Here is a 6,576-nt window from a genome sequence, read left to right as displayed (position 1 = left end):
CTACCCCTAGGCAGGCAGGGGTCCTTACCCTCGAAATGCTCACAGAGAAGACAACTGCTTTGGCAAGTACAATAAAAGGCTGAAGAGACATATGCTTCAAGAGAAGGACGATGACGGTGTTTTGGGATGGAGCTTGATGAAAAGTGGGATATCAAGATAATGGCAGGGCCTTTTGCTTAATATCCAAAGTTCATCAAGTCTAACTCCTACTTCTCCACTCTCTTATCCCTGATACTCTGCCCTGGTGAGGCAGGACATCTGGTTTGTATGGAACTGAGGGCTTTCCCAAGATGCAGGACTTCCAGTGCTAAAACCAGAAAGTCTCTGGCAAACTGGGATGGGTTGGTCACCTTCAGGTGCAACAAAATAGAGTGATTTACTGAAGGGAAACAGTGAGCAAGTAAGCAAAGCCAGCTTTGGAATCAAATATAGTACAATATTCTCTTGGCTATTATGGTGGACTCAAAAAAAAAAAGAAAAGAAAAACACTGACCCTTCAGCTCAACAAGCCCAAGAACCACTCATAAGCAATAAGCAAGCCAAAAAAAGGAATCAAGACTCTCTAGTCACCCTCAACTTTCCTCAAAATTTCCTGAACTTCTATTCCCATTTGGGTTCTGAAATCCCCTTAACTCTTGTCTGTTTTCCCCAAATGTATCAAAGACCATTGGACTTGGTTTTATGTTGGGTCTCTGTGCCTTTTACTTTGGGTCTTTCGCTGACTCTGACTTCACTGTTGCCTGCTGATTCTTCCAAATTGAGAAGAATTAGAAGAGGATATCCTCACTCAAAGTTAGCACCCAGCACTGCCAAAACAGAAGGACCTTAAACAGGAAAGAAGGTTGCCAGTGCTGAGATGGCCACTTAAGAAATTCTCCAGCTCTTTGGATAGAAAGTTTGATATAATCAGGGGCGCCTATCCAGACCTTTAGCTTTTACCATACAAACATCATATCAGATGAATCACCTTCCGGATCTACCAACCAGGGTCTTTGTTTGGCTTGCACAACTAAAATTAGCAGCCCATTCACAATCCATAATGGCTGGGGAATTATCTCATACACATGGGACAAAGGAGAGGATCCGAAGAGGGGCCTCTTCCCTAAGTCTCATCCACGAGATTCTTCTCTTTACAGAGGCGCTCTCAAGCGTCCAATTTGCCACAATTATAGCAATCAAAAAAGCATTCAGCCTCCTTCCGCACCTGACGAGCCAGCTCACGCATTCTCCCCAACAGCGGTGGGGTGGATGCTAATGCAGCTCCCATCCCCCTGGTTCCAGCTACAGCCGTCAATAGCACCCCTGCTCCCACCCTCACAGCTGGAGTTTGTTCACAGTCCAATGGACTCAGTCATGTCGACACCGCATGGTAGACCTGTAGCTGCCCAGACCACATGGGCTCAATGGTTCTCCTGGGAAGGAGGGCAATTAGCCTTTGATATTGGCTTATATATCTCTACCCCCAAAGGCTGGAAGAGAACTGATTATAGACAACCTCCTCCATTTTGTAAGTTTCTAAAGGCTGATCAAGAAGTTCCCGCTGTGATAACAGGTGCAGGTGTAGCGCCATGGAGAAGCCGGGGCTCGTCTGATTGCTGCATTGTGCCAGCCTCTGTGGCACTTGAATGGGAGCTTTGTGAGTATACAGTCTCCCTAGATTGCAGGGACTGGCTGCTGCTGGTGGCGGGGTGGGGGTCTGTTGATTAAAGGCCCATTAACACAGCGCAAATAACTCTCAACTTCCTCTTCTCACCTGCCTCTTTGTTTTAGTCTAATGGCTCTTGGGAGAGCTGAAAATGTTATTTAATTATTCCTAACCCCCATGCTGCTGCTGCTATAACTCCTTCTAGAGCATGCCGCCCCCAGCAAGGCTTCTGTCAACATTCTTATGAACCACTCCGGGCTTGCCAATAGATGTAAGAAGTCTGCAGCTACTCCAAACAATCAGGCTGGTATTGAGTCATCTACATGGACCACCTCTGTGCTACTCCCTTGCAACACTCTGGCTGCCCCACCTGTAACATGCTTCCATTTGCCTTCAAGGTCGCTGACCACGGTCCCTTAGATTATTATTCACTGTGTTTCTCTCAGTCTCGGTCAAGAATCTTTGGAAAACTACGCAAATCCTTATTGTTGCTAAGGATGGTTGCTGAGCCCAGTGGAACATTCTCCCACCTTTTCTAAGTCTCCTCATCTGTAAAATGAGGATAAAGGGGAAGACCAGACCTTCAAAAGTTTATTATGAATCCCAAATGAAATAACATTTGCAGAATGTCTAACGCTCAGTTAAGTAGGTGCTCAGTTGAAGGAGTTGAAGGTCACTATTAGTTCATTACTGTTTCTATTGTGTCAATTGTTAGATTATTTTTTTTTTATTTTTTTTTTTTGTGAGGAGATCAGCCCTGAGCTAACATCCGCCAATCCTCCTCTTTTTTTTTTTTTGCTGAGGAAGACGGCCCTGGGCTAACATCTGTGCCCATCTTCCTCCACTTTATATGGGACGCCGCCACAGCATGGCTTACCAAGCAGTGCGTCGGTGCGCGCCCGGGATCCGAACCAGCGAACCCCGGGCCGCCGCAGCGGAGCGCGCGCACTTAACCGCTTGCGCCACCGGGCCGGCCCCTAGATTATTTTTTAATAACTTTCTCTGGAATGTCTGTCTATCTCCCAATGTGACAAGTTCCCCTAGAGCAGGGAACATCTAGATTTTTCTATTTGTCCACACAGTTTACCAGGCAGCTGGAACATGGAATGAGCACTTGAGTGGGAGCCAAGAGTGTCAGGCTGGATCCCTGACATTGCCCATTACTACCACATTCCTCTCTCTGGTTGTCTCCCACTAGGTGTTGTTTGGTCTCCTCTGTGCCCTCATTCTTCCTTCCCTCCTAAAATACCCACCTTCCTACCTTAGCCCCACCTTTTGAAACCCCACTCCTTCTTCTGGCTCAAACCAAATGCCTTACCTTCCATGAATCCCTTCTTTGGTTCCCCTAGCCTACGCTGGCCTCTTGCCACAGACTTCTAGTCCCTTCATGTTGGCACCACAAAGCCTAGCAAGCACAGTTTTCTTTACCTTTTTGCAAAACTCCTTCCTCTACTGTGTTTTCTACGTTTATACCGCGCTTTAGGGCAGAAGTCGGCGATCAACGGCCCAGTAGCTAATTCTGGCCTACTTTCTCTTCTTGTCCAGCCTAAAGCTAAGAATGGTTTTTGTATTTTAAATGGTTGAAAAAAATCAAAAGAAGACTAATATTTCAGGATCTGTGAAAATTACATGACATTTGAATTTCTGCATCCATAAATAAAGTTTTGTTGGAACACAGCCACACCTATTTGTTATGTGTTATCTACAATTGCCTTCACACTACAAGGGCAGAATTGAGTAGCTGCATCAGAGACTATATGACCCATAAAGCTTGAATTGTTTACTATCTGGCCCTTTACAGAAAAATTTTGCTGACCCTTGCTTTAAAGTATTAAAACCCCTTCGCATTTGCACATTTATTTGGTTCTCATAATAGGCCTCTAGTAACATCTCCATTTTCAGAACCCCAGAAAAGTGAAGCCACTTCTCCAAGACTGCACAGCTTCGAGGTGGCAGTGCCCATAGTCTCCAATCCACTCTCCTGACCACGCCTAGACCCGCACTGCTCTTCAAGCGAGCCAACATTTCAAGTAACTCTTTTGCCTTGTAATCTATTCTCCATCGCATGCTTCATTTTGCATCTCCGAGGAGCTCCCTTGAGAAATCCGGGCATGAAGAAATGACAGCTTGCATCGGTGGCTCCCCAGGCTCTCCGAAATGGGGTTTATTGTTAGCAAATGAAAGTCATCAATAACTGGTAAAGGGCCTCTGCTCTTGGGTGGTGCTGGAGCTGGCTGGGCTGTATCCTGCCAACCATAACTCCTTCCTTGGCTGATTCTGATAAGGTTTAATTTAGGGGGAGGTGACATGTTGCTGGTGACCACTGATTGCCAGCAAAATGTACAAATAAGCAGCAGCTAGTCTCTGAGAGGGACAGATAGAGGTCTTGGCCTTCATTCAAGCCATTCTGAGGCAACTGACTGCCTGTCCGACCCTCTTCCCTAACCTCCCACTGCCCTCTCTCCTTTCTCGAACTCCTGCGGTGGGTGCTCACTGGCTGTCCTTAGCTTCTCCCTCACTGGTCCTTGGCCTTCAGCCACACTCTTTCCCTAGGGATCTATCTCATCCTTTCCCAGGGACTTAGAGCTAGTTACTTGCCCTCACTGAGCTCAGTTTTCTCATCTGTTGAATGGGGATAATACCTCTACTTTCAGCATAGTTGATATGATCACATGTGATAATTTATGTAAAGTGTTCTTAGCACAGTGCCTGGCATTTCAGCTGGACTCAGTAACTGATAGCACAGAGGTACTACCGTGTCTTCATTTCAAGACTCAACAAAGGCAGGCATTAAGCCTCACTAGCCAGGCCTTGCTCCCTCCCACAAACCAGGATTCCCAGGCTCTCATTGGAAAGTACCTTCCTGAGGCTGCAGACAGTGCCCACAAGTGGAGTCAAAACTACATTCAACTACCTCTGTGGTGATTCCCATTTGGGTAATGGGTAGTGTATTAGTCAGAGTTCTCCAGACAAACAGGACCAACAGGATATGTATATATACATATAAACAGATTTATTATAAGGAATTGGCTCACACAGTTCTGGAGGCTGATGAATCCAAAATCTGCAGTGTGGCCCAGCACGTTCAAGACTCAGGAGAATTGACGGTGCAATTCCATTCTGAAGGCTGGCAACCTGGAGACCCAGGAGAGCCAATGGTGAAGATGAAGTCTGAAAGTAGCCTAATAGAGAATTCCCTCTTGCTCCAGGAGACTGGTCTTTTTGTTCTGCGCAGGCCTTCAACTGATTAGGTGAGGCCCATTCACATTATGGAGGGCAATCTGCTTACTCAAAGTTCACTGATTAAATGTTAATCTCATTTGAAAACACCTTTCAAGTTGACATAAAATTAACCATCACAGATAGCATGCATAAGTACCCTTTCCATTATCTCTGACAATTCCCATTTTGTTTGTCTTTCTAAAAAAGGGTATTTTAGGAGGTAAAGCAGTTGGAGAGCCCCATGATGTTTCTTTCTCTGTCTAGAATGGTCAAATAATAGTAATATACTCTTTTAGGGGGTAAAATTGTCTCAATTGTATAAAGCGATTTTCAGTCCTCACTCTCATTGGTTTCTTACATAGAACAAGTAGTCAATTGGTCCAATGCACTCATTTTTCAGATAGGGAAACTGAGACCTGGATGGGAGGGGAAGCTTTGCCAAGGTTATCCCACACAGTAAATTTGTCGGAGAGCCAAGACAGCTGAGTAGGTGTCCTGGAGCCCAGCCCAGGGTTTTCCCACTCCTTCCTCAAGGTTTGTACAATAGACAAGTAATGACGCCAGAATTCAAGCGGCTGCTTTGAGCAGGTTTAGGATTCCTTTAATCAAATGTCTCTAAGAAAAAAAATTGTGAAATTTTAATATTTAGTGGTTGTCCTGATTAGCACATCCACCTGAGTTATCTCTGCCTCTCCTTATCTTTGACTAGGCTCTTTTACAACTCTGTACAGACGGAAATTAAATTGTAGAAAACTGATGGTAATGTCAATAATTTCTGTCCATAAAAGTGCAAATTGAGTCTAATGGGATGCAATTGATTATTGCCCTGTAGATACACTTTTGCATCCTTTTGTTAACTCATTTCAGCATTCCATATTTAACCAAAAATATTTGACACCATGAGTTTGCTTTTGAATTCACTGTAACATCTACTGGTTCCCTCAATAATTAATGAGTTAAAAATATCTTTGGCAAGAGGTGACGTCAGCATCATGGCGGAGTGAGCTTTCCCGTGAATTCTTCCCCCACAAGATACAACAAAAGTAACAGCCACAGACCAACAACGGAATCCCAGACAGTGAAAAGCTAGAGCGGAGGGATCCACACTGCCGCACATCTGAGAGCGGAACGTGCTGGGCCCCCGGAGGAAGTGGGGAGAGGTAAGGAGAACTCCACTCCCTCCCCATCAGATCAGCGATCCGGTCCGCGCGGCTCCCAGAGAGGGGGGAGGGGCGGCCCTCGGCGGGAAACTGTAGCTCTTCGGGCTCTCTCAGCCAGTGGGAAACTCCCGCACAGAGGGCTCAGAGGGCTCAGAGGAGCCACAGGGCTACCATCAACATCTGAGCAACCCAGAGAGCGGATAAAGAGGGGCAAACGAGAAGCCTCCCACGTCAGGGACCCAGAGGGCAAAAGAGAGAGCTCCCCCCTCCCCGCAACCCGGAGTCTGCAGCTCGACCAGATCTAGCGGTCCGAGGCAGACCTGAATAAACTGGACTGGACCCGTGGATCGCAGTGGGGAAAAAAAACAAAACAAAACAAAACAAAACTGCGAATCGCAGCAGAAAAACTGGGGCAGAGCGCAGGGGGCTTAGACTACACAGCCCTTTACCACCAGACAGTGGCGGCAGGTGGAAATTGCAACCAGAGACTTCCAGGATGAGGAAAATCAAAACCAACACAGGAACCACAATGCAAAAATATATGAAATC

This window comes from Diceros bicornis, chromosome 15, assembly GCF_020826845.1.
Source record: "Diceros bicornis minor isolate mBicDic1 chromosome 15, mDicBic1.mat.cur, whole genome shotgun sequence".
Classification (NCBI taxonomy): Eukaryota; Metazoa; Chordata; class Mammalia; order Perissodactyla; family Rhinocerotidae; genus Diceros; species Diceros bicornis.
Note: the sequence above shows the minus strand (reverse complement) of the source record.